Raw genomic sequence first — 17,500 nt, 5'->3', positions numbered from 1 at the left:
CTATCATTATTGCAATTAATATCACTAATATAAATATTCTAATCGTTATCATCATTCCATCATCATTGCCATCATCAAAGTTATAACGGCCTAGACCACATATCATATGATTGCTTACACCAAAGGCACCTGCTGTTCAATGGTGAATCACAATATATAAAAAGCACGTTTAAAATTAACATAACGTGTTATAATTAGGTTGTAGGTTATTATTGGTCAGATTAGTATGTCACATACCCAAGTCTAAATAATAGGTTAACTCTTAATATAGAATGGATGTTCCATAGGTAGGCATTATGGTATTTTGTGTTCTTTTCTTTCTCTATTTGAGTACATTTATTTCCAATGTTAGCACATCGGAGTTTGTAAGCAGTATGACTTGGACTTCCAACTTGGTGTTTGAACCAACCACAAGTTTTCGCGAATCGGTGATGAGGAATAAAGGAAGTGAGGGAGGCAGATAGATAGATAGATAGATAGATAGATAGATAAATAGATAGATAGATAGATAGATAGATAGATAGATAGAGAGGTAGGTAGGTAGAATGAAAGGGAGTGAGGGAGGGGGAGGAAGGGGAGAGAGCAAGAGATAAAACGGCAATTGGATTCAATAGTCTGATGTCACGTCGCCCAGAATCGGCGACCATCGTGGTTCTAAACAAAGAAAATCGGTACTTTTTATTCTTCATGCTGGCTAGAACTTTTCATATGTCTTGTGATCAGAATGTGTAAAAGTCAAAACATGATCAGATTTATAATGGTTTTTTTTCTCCGGATACGCTTTTATGCTCGTTGGAGAAAAATTTCATAAGGGCGTCCGCCATTGTTCCGATAGCAAGTTACTAAGTTACCATGCGTCATTACGAGGGAAGTGACGGTACGGTACGACTGTTGAAGCGTATTGGGAGGGTAAGAAAGTGGAAAAGTTGAGACCAGTCAGTAAGACATATTTCCTGAGAATGAATAGTGCTCACAATATGATAAGTCTAATAGTGAATTGTGCTCACTTTCCGCAGTGAGTGTTCAAGATTTTGGCAGTTTCTACTAAGTGCTTTATTTTTGATGTTACTACTATTTGACAAGCTGGTTTAATGTGAATGACCTTTTTCGAGATTCCTGTTTAAATTGAGCCTATCTATCTCCCATTACAGAAATACATAATTAAAGAGTACTGATAGATTTTTTTCCGCTTTAAAACAGCAAACACACAAAAGAGTTCATCAGATGCAGAGACATACTATACTCAGAAAGGTCTCTTCCATATCCCTAACAAATACGAGGTTTAGTAACTAGTGTCAACACATCGAGGACTTTAAGATAATACTTACAATGGGCAAACCGATCAGGATTCATCCCGATTTGGATCAGTAAGACAAAAGATATTTTCATTCAAGAAAAAAAAAACCCACCAAACTAAAATCAGTAAAATTCAATTTTTAAATTCAGGGTATCTGTATTGAAACCAAGTCAATCAAAAGAGGAAAATTATAATGGGCATAAACATAGAGCCAGCCTGGCTCAGTGTGGCGTACGACCTTTGCTTCGTATCCTAAAGTACGATTCCGAATACCCGGTGCATTTTTTGGCATTGAGCAAGTCACCTCGCCCTAACTCAATTTATGGCGCTTCACTGCGGCTGAAGCCTTGGTTATTCCAGTTATTCATTGGAATAGACCGTAAAGAAAAGTTCCTCTATGGCATGAATAAAGGGAATTTAATTTTGATTTAATTTAAACAGATTATAGAGTTAGCAAATCAACTCAAGATACCAGAAGATTCAAACAAATGCAAGACATAGAGAGAGAAACAGATGTTACAGCTAAAGAAAGAGCCAATATTAAATTATTATTATTATTATTATTATTATTATTATTATTATTATTATTATTATTATTATTATTATTATTATTATTATTATTGTTATTATCATCGTCATCATCATCATCATCATCATTATTATTATTTTTTCTTTGAGACTCAACGCAATTTTTTTTCTGACAGCATAAAAAAGTGGCTGATATATGGCTTTGAACAACATAAAACATCTGGCTAACACAACATCGGTAAAAATAATCTGATCAGCATTTGCTCTGCTGGCACACACTCTGAAACAATTTGTACCACCTGTCCCCTGCTCTGTACTGACAGCATAACCTCTACTTTTCAGCCACCTATTACTATCTGAGAACACCAATGCATCCATTCCATCCAAATGGCACGCCATGATATGTCTACATGGCAATGCCATTTGAACATGAAATGGGCAGTGGCAAGATGCAAGGCCATCTTCCTTTATTATTAACTTGAATCTGGCTCCGGAGGGTTCCGTTATAATAAAAATACCATCACCTGGTTTACATACCAAAAGGAAATCAAGATTTTTATGGTCCTGAATCATCGCCTTGGCAGCATATGAAAAAAAACGACCATATATGTGCTCAAGCTCGGGTCTTGAATGCTGATATGAAAAAGATGACATACCCTTCTTCACAATCGCCTGGCTAAGTTCATTTAACCGAACAAGGGCATGATTGTGTAGATGATACACAGATGCAGCAAGACCCTTGCTTGAGCACAAAAAGCTCCCAAGACGACGATTCTCGGACTCAACAAAATTGTTTGTATCATTTAAAAAATTTAGAATATTTAAACGATCACAAGCCGCCCATGGACTCCTACATGATCGCCAATATTGGCAATAATAGGAAAAATAATCAGGAGACAGGGCCTCCATCTCTCCCTCAAGCTGATGGAACATGCTGGGGTCAGTTGTTGTCCTGAGTTGACAAATGAGGTGAGACAGAGATTGCTTCTCGTCCTTCGGCAAGTTTAAGCTCCTGAGGCGCTTCTCCATGGCTGCATAAACGTGCCAATGGCACAGAAGATGGCGGGCAGAAGGGAGCACAGTATGAATGGCACTTGCCTCACTTGGGCATTTGTCCGACATGACCACCTTAGTTTTTTGTAAAGTTTCGCCCACAAATTCCTCAAAAGTTCGAAGGACCTGAAAAAAAATTGGGAAAAAATAACAAAAAACATTAGCTCCCAAAGCTAACTATACATTAACTGATTTCCTCCCAGCACGGGTGAAGACAAAACCCAAGTAATCCCATTCCTAGACAAACACAGAAAGCAACACGTAAAACAGATGTAGGGGATAGAAGCTACTCTATCTCTAAAATAGACCAAGATAACCGAGGTGTAGGCAGAGATAAATAGAACACAGACCAACATGAACAATGTGTCTGTAAAATATTGAAGACAGGCTGTATGCTATCTTGTCATGTAACATAGTCAAACCACACTGAGCAAGGTCGGTGACCGATTAAACAACAATGATCAGAAAACCGGTCTTGGCATTACGACTTTTGCTAAGGCACTAAGACATCAACTTCAATGACAGGATATGTGAATGTCTCATTGAAATGAAAATGAGGACACATGGCCTACTGTGGGAAATAATGGAATTCATGACAACAATCATCACAGCAAAGTAACTTAATATAACTTTTCTGGTTTATACTTAATAACTATTAGAGCTTTTATATAGTACAAGACCACATCCAATCAATCATACATTTCTGAAAACACAAAATTATGTTATGACTAATGAAAAAAGGGTTGCCATAGAATATACGGACAACTGGCAACCTTGAACGGATAATAGTGGTGTGAATTGATAAACGAGAATCAGATTAAATGCAAACATTCATAACAATTTATCCTGCCCTTAGGCGATCATCAATGTCTTGCCAATGTATTTTGACGGCATCATTCAAGCTTTCACACCTTAAAAAACAGCACCTAAAACAAAATATATAACACAAGATATCACTCTTACCAGGGTAATGGTTGAAACTGTTTCATTTCTAACAAATGCATATAGCACTGGTCGTGCTGTTCCCAAACAATCTTCCACCATGATCTGGTATAAAGGGAAACCTGTATTATTTTTCTTGTATGTACCTGAAATTAGAAAATATAAGCTCCGATATAACAAAACACATACGTTTAAAATAGCTTGATGAAAACAAACATGTAAAGGCACCTGCACATCAATTGCTTCTTAATGTTTGTTTGTTTTTAAATTAACTACACATTTGACTGTTTCCCTCCCAGCCAGGGTTAGGACAAAACCAAGTAATCCCACACCAAGACAAAGACAGAAAGAATATTGGAAAACAGATACAGAGGGATAGATGAAACAGTAAGTACCTCCCTGCTCACTATGGGAGGTAGGAACCCCACCCAGCATGATAAATTCATGAGCTAAATGACTAGTTTATCTGTATAAAACAAAAGAATGATACTTTAATCTAGACTGTTGTGAAATTATTTTCAAGTTTCGACAGAAACTATACTACCTAAGATCTTTTTTTTGTACACCTGTTACAAATTGCAAAATAAATCTGGATTTTAAACCACATGTAGAGTACATAAATAATTTTTTACCTGGGCGTTAAGTGGGTCAATAAATATGGGTATAGCTCAATTCATGTCCATTTCAAAGTAAAACACTTGAATAAATTTGAATCTAAAGGACACTAATTTCCGACTCCAACTTTGAAATCTATTACACAATATTCAAATTTGATTTTAGAAGATAAAACAAGGAGCTCACAATGTTAACCTTACTGGTTAAAGCTTTTTGATCTACTTACCATCAATAAAAATACACTCTGGAAAAGAATGAAAATATGCAAGCATATCTTTTGTGCTGAAAGCAATCATGTCGATGAGGTGACTCTCTCCTCCATCAGTAGAGAGAGCCAGGTGGAATTTCCCTCCCATCTCCTCTACTGACTTCAGCTGGTTCGATAAAGCAGCGAAGTTTGTTCCATTACATTCATATTTCACTGGAGATCAAGAAAAATGGGAATGTGACATAACGATTGGGATAGGGTATAAATCGAACGTAAAATTGAACACACAAAGAAGCAACTTGTCACTAAACAGATTTGAATTCTTCTTTTTAGACTTGCAAACCCTAAAAAATGACTTTTTTCTTTTATGGAAAAACCAGAGAGATTAGCATATACAGCATATTACAGCAGAGGAAATAAAAGTTCAGGAAGATATTTGTTTCTAAAGCTCACATATACAATGGGGCATCTTCTGCCCTATCCGAGAGGTCTGATAAGATTATGGTTTGAAAAAGTCAAAATTAAACATTCATAAAAAAAACATACACACACACCCACAAAAAAAAGAAAGAAAAAGAGTGAAAATACGCACGTTTAGACTTAAGGGCTCTGACGTCTCTGAGTGCTACGGACTTGTTGAAGTCTCTTTGTATCAAGACCATCAATTTATCGTTGTCTGGATTCAGAGCAACCATTTCCTGTAGAAATACATTCAAATAGGGATAATTTCTTGGGTAGACTTATGATTTGTAATTATAAGATTATTATCCAACCTATTAACTATGATTTAACGATTTCGTTACAACATACGATAGTTACTACTTTAACCACACGCTTCAATAACTAAGAGATTTATAGCAGATTCAGATAGCTCTGTGGTGGTTTCTCCCTGCAGTCAATTTCCCTGAGCCAGCAGTGGTTAGGTTAGACTTGTTAAATCTAGTGGAAAATATCAAGCAATTGCCGTCCATATGCTAAACAAACTACAATTAAACCCAGCTAATTAGACATTTTCTAATACAAAATTTAATAAGGGCATGGACAATTTTTATGAACTGATATTCAACCCAATACAACAACAATGACATAGTCCTTCAGCACCATTTGCTACATGGAGCTGGAACCTATCAGTCTCCATAGTGTGAAATGGATAATAGCAATTGCTCGCTACCCTTTGGATAAGATAGTATATTGCAATACTTTTTGCCAGATGTAACAGATCTAGCTATCCAATCACTGCGTGGGTAGACAGGACAGGGTGAAAAAAATCTCGACTGCACACAGGACCGACCTTGTCCCTTTGAATGTGAAGAAAATGATCTACTGTCCGTCATCAGCTCAGTGAGGTAAAAAAAAGGCCAGCTCAGGAAAATAAACTTGAACTCTTATTTATCTGATTGGTCGACAAGCCTCCAGTAGCTGATGAGTTACATGCGCGATGTTGATGCAAAAGTAAATGCTCAAACAGAGAGGACAGGGAATTCCCATGAATCATCAAGCTAGTACTTTTTAGGCCCATTGTTGACAAAGACAGGTTCTATCAAAAACTTGTGCTCTCGCAAATACTCCATGGTAAGTTCACTTTTACAATTCGCACTGCATTGTCTAAGGGAGAACAGAAGTAAACCTAGATAAAAAAAAGCCAAAGTTTAGACGGGAACAGAGGTTGAAAGACAGATTAGCACAAACTCAAGATAGAAGTCTAACAGAAATGTCGGAATAAAATAAAGTGTCCAAGCACTGGCAAAAGAAAACCAAAGAACAAAGTATAAAGACACTCATCATTCGCACAGACACTATGGCAAATAACAAAAAAAAATTATGAGAACGAACGGAAACCGTTCGGAGAAATAGAGATCAAGATTATTTTCCTGAGCATTCGGAGATAAAGTCACTTCGAAAAAAAAAAAGATAGAAGAGTTCAACTTAAAAAAGAAAACGACAAAATCTTACCCTTATAACAGATTTTTCTTGATCTGTAAATTTCTTCTGTTTATGTTCTTGAGAATAGGTTCTCTCATCAGAATGATGATTATGTACAAGATTACATTTCGTAATCAAAATGCACTGTTGAAAATCATCATACTTGAAACTGAACGAAGCTGAACTGTTTAATTTTTGAGATCTGAAAAAAAAGTGAGACCAAACAATCAAATGCCTGACACTCTTTTTATCTGTCATAATCTTCTTTAAATTTTTTTACCTCAATGACAATGTCAATGATAACCTGCTTATTTCGCCAAGAGAACAGTTTCACAAATTCAAATTAAAGAAATGATCAGTTATTATAATCACAATATAACCCCAAAGTCGATAAAGATTTAAAGATTGTGGTCAAAATATATGTGTGTTGATGATTTGGTCGTAAGTTATATTTATATGACCTTTAATTTCATGTGATGTCGATATAATATATATATCTACATGACTACATGGCACAATGACTATGATTAAGAATCAAATGAAAACCAAACTGTAAGGGGTCTACAGGTGACATGTATTGTTTTGGGGGCCATAAATTAGACCATAGGCATAGAGATTTAAAAATGAGTAAGAGTATGAGTAAGAATAATCAGAAGGAATAGGTGTAAGTGTAAGTATAATTGTCTCTTGAACTCTTATTTATCTGATTGGTCGACAAGCCTCCAGTAGCTGATGAGTTACATGCGCGATGTTGATGCAAAAGTAAATGCTCAAACAGAGAGGACAGGGAATTCCCATGAATTCATGAATCATCAAGCTACTAGTTACATTGTCTTTTAAGGCTTTTACAATTTACAGCGATCTTAACTGTAACACATTCATTCAGAACACATCAGCAGTCAGCACCAATAGAAAGGAAGAAAATGGGATGGTAAAAAAAGCTATAGAATAACAATCAAAAAGCCTAAAGCACCAAATAGAAAGTAAGACAAAGTGACAAAGGGGAACTGATTCAAATAGAGAACATGCTAATGCGTAAAGAGTGAGCAAACTAGATTCTAAAAGTAAGAGTGAGCAAACTATCAGGGCCAGGGGAGTCGTCTTTTGGGGCGCACTAAAAAAATCAACCTATCTTAACTGTGGTGTTTTGAAAGCAAAAATGCAACTTTTTTCACAGGAAAAATAATGTAACTAACCTATCGAAATTCAACCTACCCTTGCCCTTACTTACCCAGTGCCAAAAGAAAAGATAATGACTGACCTTAGGAATGTTCCTTTACCTAAGACTTAACAAAAAAAAATTGGAAATTGACAGGAACATTTATCAACGGAGTGACTATTCGTCAGTACTGACCCCCAGACGCTAGCATCTGGGGGTCAGTACTGACGAACAGGCACCAGCGTCTGGGGGTCAGCACTGACTAATAGGTACTGGTATCTATTGGTCAGTTCTGGCGCCTGTACTGACGGTGCCAAAATTATGGAAAAATGCCATTTTTTGAAATAACTTGTTCTACGACAAATAAATCCACATTTCCTGTCCCATACTAGTCGCAAGGAAGTCAAGTGGTTTCACCTTTTTTTATCGGTTTACGTGAGATTTGTTTAATAAATTTATCAATTAATTAAACAAATGATATTGTTCAATCCTGAGAAAAATACCAAATTTGATGTTGAAACGCCAAACTGGCAACCTTATATTTCGGTTCCTCCAACGCGCATGCTCACTGCGTGACGCACAGCGCAGCGGCGGGTGATCGAACTCGGTACCTTTCGGGTACGAAGCAAAGACCGTAGCGCTGAGCCACGCTGCCCCCCCCCCCCCCCCCCCCCCCAAAAAAAATAAAATGGAATTATCTATTCGTTATCAGGTTTCTCCTCCTTTCCGTTATTATTATTTTTTTTTTTTTTTTGCATGACAAAAAACAAAAACAAAACAAATACATTTTTTTAAAAACCTCATCAATAGAATGGACAATGTATTATTATTATAAAAGAATCGTAACAAGAAATATTATATTATAACACGTTTCCTCTATTTTTCTTTAATTTAAGCAATAACGAAAATATACGAAAAAAAAAAGAAAAACAAAAACACATACACACAAAGACAACATAAAATAAAAAAGAATCGTATGGTGGCTTGAAACAACGACAGTCATACCGTTGCCCCAACGGCATCTAACCGTAGCCATCGTTATGTTATAGCCTGATACTGAAATCCAAAAGGACCGGCAGACGTCATTATTTGGTTTTTGCACCGGTTAGTGAGTTGTTAGTAGAGCTCAAGGAAACAAGTTATTTCGTTGGTTGAACTACTGAATACGACTCACGATTTGTTTTCTTTTATGGCAAAAGACTGGCAGTTTGAGTTTGAAGTCATTTTTTGGTAAGTATCAGGCCATAACTTTACGAAGGCCACGATCTAACGCGTTAGACATCAAATTTATCTAAGTGACCAAGTGTTGCTAAGTGTCATCGGATAAGTTGGCCTTGAAAGCCTGGGATTTTAATTGTTTTTTTTTTTACTTTAGGAAGTGACGAATAAGTGCGAAGAGGTCTTTGTCTGCACTGACGAACAGGCCCGATGTTCGTCAGTGCTGATTAATGGCGGGCGGTGGCACAGACCGAAGAGAGGCTGTCTGTGGGCGGCGGCACCTGTTGTTCAATACTGACCAATAACACCAGGTTATTGGTCAGTGCTGACCCCCAGGCGCTGGCGCCTGTTCGTCAGCACTGACACGCAGTTACTAGCGTCTGGGGGTCAGTACTGACCAATAGCCCTAGCCTCATATACAATGGAAAGAAAACTTACTTTGACATTGTCTTGATCCCTTTACTGGTATGTTGACGCTTCGCTCCATAGTGGGCGCAAGCTACCGTTCCTCGAGAAATTGAAAATTTCCTCTCGTCGATAGCCCGCTTTCGCGTCTTATTGTCCGTTTCTGCTTTCGTTGAATTTTTAAAAACAAACGAACAATGACTTTCGTCTTCCAATGTCTTGATCCTTTCAAGGAACTCATCGCTTGAAGCGAATTTTGCTCCCTCAAATATTGAATTCGACCGTCTATCCATATTTTAAAGAGGACTGGCGTGCAATGGACAAGGAAGGAAGGCGGAAGGATTTGATTTCCCCGGTTTTGTACGTTCATACGTACTGCGCATGCGCGATTCGGGTGTCGAATTATCTGGTGACAAAATACACCCGAAACTCGGGTGTCGAATAACACTCCGTATAAATAAACTGCTGACCTACTTCCAGATTGAACACGTGCAGTAACCGACAGCCCGATTCAAAGTTGTAAAAATATTTTGATCGTAATTTTTCAATTTCAGCTAGACCCTCTATTGTGCAATTAACATAGTTCAAAATATCAAAGTAAGAGCGGCATTCAAATACATTTTTAAATGTCTAAATAGACATGATAAAATGTCACTAAATGTTCAGTGACACCATGGCTTGGTGGATATAAGCTGTTTGACTTCGAGCTTAAGGTTCGAGAGTTCAAATCCCGGCAGGGATCATTTTTTTCCCCAATATTTTTAAAATTCCTTCTGTCTATTGATATTTTTTAAACTTTTGTTTTAATAATTTTATTTGCCTGTAATATGCTTTAATGTTGATATTATACTATTCTTCTTTTATTATTATTATTATTATTATTATTATTATTATTATTATTATTATTATTATTATTATTATTATTATTATTATTATTATTATTATTATTATTATTATTATTATATTTCTACTTACTTACTATTATTATTATTATTATTGTTGTTGTAATCGTCATCAACATCATTATTATGATTTATTTTTTTTTTTATCAAGTAGTTGGAGTAATTTAATCAGTTATCGATTTATTACGAATATCTTGTGTTATAATCTCGTTGTTGTTTTTCATTGATGTGCTCTTCTATTGTTTATTTCCTTTTAAAATCTTGCTTTTTTCTGTTTGTCTCATTTGTTGTTGTTGTTGTTGTTATTGTTGTTGTTGTTGTTTATTTGTTTGTTTGTTTGGTCATCTAAGACAAACCCGATTTATTATAAATATGTGGCCAGACTTTCTGCCATTTTTAATTGAGCGATGTACTTCCGTAAATTTATTGCCGTATTATATTAAAATTTACTTGATAATAATAATAATAATAATAATAATAATAATAATAATAATAATAATAATAATAATAATAATAATAATAATATAATAATAATAAATAATAATAATGATAATAATAATAATAATAATAATAATAATAATAATAATAATAATAATAATAATAATAATAATAATAATAATAATAATAATAATAATATAATAATAACAATAATAATGATAAAAATAATAATAATAAAAATAATAATAATAATAATAATAATAATAATAATAATAATAATAATAATAATAATAATGATGATGATGATGATGATGATGATGATGATGATGATGATGATGATGATGATGATAATAATAATAATAATAATAATAATAATAATAATAATAATAATAATAATTTAAATAGATACTGAATATTAGACTACAATTGACATCTATTTACTGAATACACGTGGTATTTTTAGGGGTGTTTCTTTTTTTACGAAACACGCCGGGAAGTAGGCAACAGTGGGGAGTGAACCTGGGACTGGGTTTCGTAAAAAAGGCATTTTACTTTTTTTACGAAACCCGACAATATCCGACAAAGTTATGGAAAGAAAGTAGGCAACAGTGGGGGAGTGAACCCGAGACTCAGGGAAGTGTACACTATTGGGGAGTAAACCTAAGTCTCTGTTTTTTCGACGGGTTTTGGAGGGTTTCGTAAAAAAGTAATTGCTTCATTTTCGTCTGGTACCCACCTCCCATAGTCCGGCTTCATATCCCACTGGTATCCATCTTCCATAGTCCCAGGTTCATTTCCACTGATATCCTATTCTCACAGTCCCAGGTTCACTCCCAACCGGTGTGCTCTTCCCTGAGTCCCGGTTCATTGTCCAATGGTGCCCACTTCCCATAACTTTTGACAATTTCGGTAGGTTTCGAAATAAAAGTACATTCTGAGCTCACTTTCCACTGGTATCAACCTCTCGCAGTCCCAGGTTCAATCCTCATCGGTGTCCGAATCCCAGATTCACTCCCCACTGCTGCCTGCTTCCCATAACTTTGTCAGGTTTTGGCGGGTTCCGTAAAAAAGTAATTCCCCCTCCCCCATGGTCTTGCTTTTTTTTACAAAATCCAGAGTCCCAGGTTCAGTCCCCACAAGTGTACACTTCCATGAATCTCAGGTCCCCCCAATGTTGCCTACTTCCCATAACTTTGTCGGATATTGCCGGGTTTCGTAAAAAGGTAATTGCTTTTATGTGAAACTCGCTGAAACCCGCCAAAAACCATAGTCTCAGGTTCACTCCCTACTGGTGTACACTTCCATGAATCTTAAGTTAACCCTCCAATGTTGCCTACTTCCCATAACTTTGTCGGGTATTGCCAGGTTTTGTCGGGTTTCGTAAAAAAGTAATTGCTTTTATGTGAAACTCGCTGAAACCCGCCAAAAACCAGAGTCTCAGGTTCACTCCCCACTGGTGTACACTTCCATGAATCTCAGGTTCACTCCTCACTGTTGCCTACTTCCCATAACTTTCTCGGATATTGCCAGGTTTTCGTCGGGTTTCGTAAAAAGGCAATTGTTTATATATGAAACTCGCTGAAACCCGCCGAAAACCAGAGTCCCAGGTTTACTCCCCACTGGTGTACACTTCCATGAATCTCAGGTTCACTCCCCACTGTTGCCTACTTCCCATAACTTCGGATATTGCCGGGTTTCGTAAAAAAGTAATTGCTTTTATGTGAATCTCACTGAAAGCCGCATAAAACCATAGTCTCAGGTTCACTCCCCACTGGTGTAACTTCCCTTAGTATCAGGTTCACTCCCCATTATTTGCCTACTTTCGATAACTTTGCCCCATTTTGTTGGAATTTGGCGCATTTCGTAAACAAAAAGTAATTGCTTTTTTTTTTTACAAAACCCGCCGAAACCCAGACCCAGGTTCACTCCCCACTGGTGTACACCTCCCCGAATCTCAGGTTCACTCCCCACTGTTGCCTACTACCCATAACTTTCTCGGATATTGCCAGGTTTCGTAAAAAAGTAATTGCTTTCATATGAAATTATCTGAAGCCCGCCGAAAACCATAGTCTCAGGTTCACTCCCCACTGGTGTACACTTCACTGTCTCAGGTTCAGTCCCCACGCTTTGCCTACTTTCCACAACTTTGCCGCATATTGTCGGGTTTCGTAAAAAAGTAATTCCCCCCCCCCCCATTTTGTTACAAAACCCAGAGTCCCAGGTTCACTCCCCACTGGTGTACACTTCCCTGAATCTCAGGTTCATCCCTTCCTCTCCCCCCTCCCTTACACACACACACACACACACACGCACACACACACACACGCTGCTGCCTACCTCCCATAACTTTGTCGGATATTGCCAGGTGTCGTCGGGTTTCGTAAAAAAGTAATTGCTTTTTATTACGAATCCCGCCGAAACCCAGTCCCAGGTTCACTCCCCACAGGTGTACACTTCTCTGAGTCCCAGATTCACTCCCACAGCTGCCCTCTTCCCATAACTTTGTCAGGTTTCGGAAAAAAAGCACCGTATTATAGCGGTGTGTCTTTTTTACGAAACCCGCCGAAACCCTGCGAAACCCGCAGAAACCCGCCGAAACCCGCCGAAACCCGACGAATCCCGACAAAGTTATGGGAAGTATGTAGCAGTGGGGAGTGAACCTAGAACTCAGGGAAGTGTACACCATTGGGGAGTGAACCTGGGACTGGGTTTCGGCGGGTTTCGTAAAAAAGAACTAGTGCTTTTTTACGAAACCCGCCGAAACCCGGTGAAACCCGACAATATCCAGCAAAGTTATGGGAAGTAGACAACTGTGGGGAGTGAACCCGAGACTCAGGGAAGTGTATACCAGTCGGGAGTGAACCTGAGACTAAGGTTATCGGCCGGTTTCGGCGGGTTTCGTAAAAAAGAATTAGTGCTTTAGTACGAAACCCGCCGAAACCCGACAATATCCGGCAAAGTTATGGGAGTTTAGCAACAGTGGGGGTTGATCCTCAGGGCGGTGTACACCAGTGGGGAGTGAACATGGGACTGTGTAAAATGAATATCAGTGGGAAATAAACCTGGGACTAAAGGGAGATGGATACCATTGGAAGTTGAAGCCGGATATGGGAGTTGAGTACCTGAGGAGAATGAACCTGACACTATAGGAGATGGGCGCCAGTATAGAGTGAACCTGGGACTCAGGGAAGTGCACACCAATTGGGAGTTAACCTGGGACTGTGGGAGATGGATAACTGTGGGTATCCGAGCTGAACTATAGGATTTGGGTACCAGAGGAGAATGAACCTGACACTATAGAAGGTGGGCGCCAGTGGGGAGTGAACCTAGGACTCAGGGAATTGCACACCAGTGGGGAGTTAACCTGGGAATATGTAAAAAGGATATCAGTGGGAAATAAACCTGGGACTAAAGGGAGATGGATACCATTGACAGTTGAAGCCGGATATGAAAGTTTGGTATGAAATCTGACGCTATAGGGGTGGGCGCCAGTGGGGAGTGAACCTGGGACTATGTAAAAAGGATATCAGTGGGAAATAAACCTGGGACTAAAGGGAGATGGATACCATTGGGAGTTGAAGCCGGATATGGGAGTTGGGTTCCAGAGAAGAATGAACCTGACACTATAGGAGATGGCCGCCAGTGGGGAGTGAATCTGGGACTCAGGGAAGTGCACACCAATTGGGGGTTAACCTGGGACTGTGGGAGATGGATAACTGTGGGTATCTGAGCCGAACTATAGGAGTTGGCTACCAGAGGAGAATGAACCTGACACTATAGAAGGTGGGCGCCAGTGGGAGTGAACCTGGGACTATGTAAACAGGATATTAGTGGGAAATAAACCTGGGACTAAAGGGAGATGGATACCATTGGGAGTTGAAGCCGGATTTTGGAGTTGGGTACCAGAGGAGAAAGAAACCTGACGCTATAGGAGGTGGGCGCCAGTGGGGAGTGAACCTGGGACTATGTAAACAGGATATCAGTGGGAAATAAACCTGGGACTAAAGGGACATGGATACCATTGAAAGTTGAAGCTGGATATGAAAGTTTGGTACCAGAGGAGAATGAACCTGACACTATAGAAGGTGGGCGCCAGTGCGGAGTGAACCTGGGACTATGTAAACAGGATATCAGTGGGAAATAAACCTGGGACCAAAGGGAGATGGATACCATTGGGAGTTGAAGCCGGATATGGGAGTTGGATACCAGAGAAGAATGAACCTGACACTATAGGAGGTGGGCGCCAGTGCGGAGTGAACCTGGGACTATGTAAACAGGATATCAGTGGGAAATAAACCTGGGACTAAAGGGAGATGGATACCATTGAAAGTTGAAGCCGGATATGGGAGCTTGGTATCAGAGAAGAATGAACCTGACACTATAGGAGGTTGGTGCCAGTGGGGAGTGAACCTGGGACTATGTAAACAGGATATCAGTGGGAAATAAACCTGGGACTAAAAGGAGATGGATACCATTGAACGTTGAAGCCGGATATGAGTGTTTGGTACCAAAAGAAAATGAACCTTACACTATAGGGGGTGGGCGTCAGTGGGGAGTGAACCTGGGACTATGTAAAATGGATATCAGTAGGAAATAAATCTGGGACAAAAGGGAGATGGATACCATTGGGAGTTGAAGCCGGATTTATTTCCCACTGATATCCTTTTTTAGATATTCGCAGGTTAACTCCCCACTGGTGTGCAATTCCCTGATTCCCAGGTTCACTCCCCACTGGCGCCCACCTTCTATAGTGTCAGGTTCATTCTCCTCTGGTACCCAAATCCTATAGTTCGGCTCGGATACCCACAGTTATCCATCTCCCACAGTCCCAGGTTAACTCCAAATTGGTGTGCACTTCCCTGAGTCTCAGGTTCACTCCACACTGGCGCCCATCTCCTATAGTGTCAGGTTCATTCTCCTCAGGTACTCATTCCCATATCCGGTTTCAACTTTCAATGGTATCCATCTCCCTTTAGTCCCAGGTTTATTTCCCACTGATATCCTTTTTACACAGTCCCAGGTTCACTCCCCACTGGTGTACACCGCCCTGATTCCCAGGATCAACCCCCACTGTTGCTAAACTCCCATAACTTTGCCGGATATTGTCGGGTTTCGGCGGGTTTCGTAATAAAGCACTAATTCTTTTTACGAAACCCGCCGAAACCGGCCGATAACCTTAGTCTCAGGTTCACTCCCGACTGGTGTACACTTCCCTGAGTCTCGGGTTCACTCCCCACAGTTGTCTACTTCCCATAACTTTGCTGGATATTGTCGGGTTTCGCCGGGTTCCGGCGGGTTTCGTAAAAAAGCACTAGTTCTTTTTTACGAAACCCGCCGAAACCCAGTTTCAGGTTCACTCCCCAATGGCGTACACTTCCCTGAGTTCTAGGTTCACTCCCCACTGCTACCTACTTCCCATAACTTTGTCGGGATTCGTCGGGTTTCGCAGGGTTTCGGCGGGTTTCGTAAAAAAGACACACCGTATTATAGTTCAAAACCACTATTCAGTGTCAGATACTGAATAGTACAAAACCACTATTTAGTATCAGATACTGAATAGTGGAAAACCACTATTCAGTATCTGATACTGAATAGTGCAAAACCACTATTCAGTATCAGATACTGAATAGTGCTAGCCTTGTCCAAAACAAAATGAATACGGTGTCGTCATGTCTCGTCTTGCATCTTCACTGTTGCTGTTGGTTTGAACAACTTGCAACGCACTGGCATATTGAATGGATAATACGCTACATTAAAGGATCAAAGTTCAAGCTCCACATTACTATTACTAAGCAATCTCATTCAGTTTGCAAATTATCGGTCTTTGTTTTGGGGGTGCTTTGAATGGGAGAGAACTGCACTTTCAAAGATTACATTTAAAGAAACGTTCTTAATATTCGATTGTTATTTCCCTTGATTTAAAAATCGCAAGAAATGCGTTCCCTACACATAGATTCGAGACTCAAAGTTAGTTTTAGTTAGTTTGCCAATACAGAAAACAAATCAAACCAGAATTATTAAAACACAAAACCATCGTTATCATATAATTATTGTAAATAAACAAGAAATTAATAAGTTATTACTGCGGATGCTGCTGATAATGATTTGAGATCATGTAACTATGTGCTAATGTTTAATGGTTTATGTTTAACATAATAGAGATATATACTGCCGTCGTTTTTAAAAACACCGTATATGCAATGTTAACCAAATGGCATACACTGTGTTCTTTAAAAAAATACGGCCTTATACTAATCTATAGAAGAATCTCAATGAAATCTAAATCTTTATCGGTCGAGTCCAGTATAACTTATAACAACTCAGAGAGTTCAAGATTAAGTGTTATTGCTATAGCTTCTTCAATAGCTTGACACCATCCTATTTAAATGAACTTCTGTCTCATTATAGACCTGGTAGATTGCTAAAATCGAATAGTATGCATCTTGACTGAGGTACCCTCTAAGTCTTCGTTTCACAACAAATCATTCAGAGTAACAGCGCGTAGGTTGTGGAATTCCCTGTCATACAATACCAAAAACAGTGAGAATTTTGATAGCTTTACAAAGAAATTAAAAACTGAATTATTTAGAAGAGCTTATTTGGACAATTAATGTGTTATTTATGTTTTAAGTTAGGCTAGATTGTATAGTAATGTGTATATAAAGTTAAAGAGTTTGCGTATCTATGTGGATGCGGAGAAGTTTCCGTATGTGGGTATTACTATCATTATTATTATTATTATTATTATTATTATTATTATTATTATTATTATTATTATTATTATTATTATTATTATTATTATATTATTATTA

General features: G+C 38.5%; 1 long non-coding RNA gene across 1 annotated transcript in view; it reads right to left on the bottom strand.

Moving 5' to 3' along the window:
- The window catches only part of LOC144973352 (uncharacterized), a 37,759-nt gene that overhangs the window by 16,546 nt on the left and 3,713 nt on the right, over positions 1-17,500 (bottom strand). The window lies entirely within an intron of this gene.

This window comes from Berghia stephanieae, chromosome 5, assembly GCF_034508935.2.
Source record: "Berghia stephanieae isolate SIO BIC M18660-M18661 chromosome 5, UCSD_Bste_1.3, whole genome shotgun sequence".
NCBI classification, from domain to species: Eukaryota; Metazoa; Mollusca; class Gastropoda; order Nudibranchia; family Aeolidiidae; genus Berghia; species Berghia stephanieae.
Note: the sequence above shows the minus strand (reverse complement) of the source record. Positions and strands in the feature narration are given on the sequence as shown.